This window comes from Oratosquilla oratoria, chromosome 31 (assembly GCF_046742065.1).
Source record: "Oratosquilla oratoria isolate Oo_2021 chromosome 31, ASM4674206v1, whole genome shotgun sequence".
Lineage (NCBI taxonomy): Eukaryota > Metazoa > Arthropoda > Malacostraca > Stomatopoda > Squillidae > Oratosquilla > Oratosquilla oratoria.
In genome coordinates, this window is record NC_134807.1 from 26,119,339 (window position 1) to 26,120,049 (window position 711).

General features: G+C 27.0%; 1 protein-coding gene across 1 annotated transcript in view; it reads left to right on the forward strand.

Moving 5' to 3' along the window:
• LOC143041710 (uncharacterized) overlaps positions 1 to 260 on the forward strand; it is a 3,390-nt gene extending 3,130 nt beyond the window's left edge. Inside the window, exon 3 of the mRNA XM_076213721.1 lies at positions 1 to 260. This exon is cut by the window's left edge and continues 569 nt beyond it. The gene's annotated coding sequence lies outside the window, so the exon portion shown is untranslated.
• The last annotated feature ends 451 nt before the right edge of the window (positions 261 to 711 follow it).

A 711-nucleotide genomic window follows, 5' to 3' on the forward strand; every position in this document is an offset into this window, starting at 1 on the left:
AAAATGATACTATACATGCAGATGTGAGATTTTTTGATTAAGTTATTACAAACTAGTATAGAACTTCAGCTATTTAAGAACGCCATGGAAGAAACTTGCAGCAAATTCGAGGTTAAGAACCCCCTATTTAGAGATACCACATTTCTGAACTAATTCTTTAGAACTCAACATAAGCACTCATAGTGTTTGCCTCTGGTCTTGTTGGGAAAGCTTTTGAGGACCTTCAAAATGCTGCATATACTTTCTAAACAATGATCCTCGATCTTAATGTCGTAGCATTGTAAGTATTTATTGCGCTATGATATATATATAATTTATTTGAGTTTCTAATTTCTACCTTTTTTACTTTGTAATAAAAATAAATCAATGAATTTTTATGTGTTATCTTCTTATCCAGCAAAAGTATTTTTTTACTCTATAAATGTTAAGAACGTGTACCAAAACGTTACATTACTTTTATTGACTAGAAATCCTTATATAACTCATTTGAATAACAATAAATAACAAGAATTATCAAAACTCTTAACCAGTCCGAAAAATGAGTTAGTATAAATAAAATCGATTAATGAATCACAAATAGAAAGGTTGATAAAAAGCTTTAGAGAAAGTATCTTTTGTGTTCAACTAAAAAAAAAAGAAAAAAATTAACTATTATTACATTTAATATTATATATAGACTTTTTTTCAGTCACTAAATACAACAATTTCGAA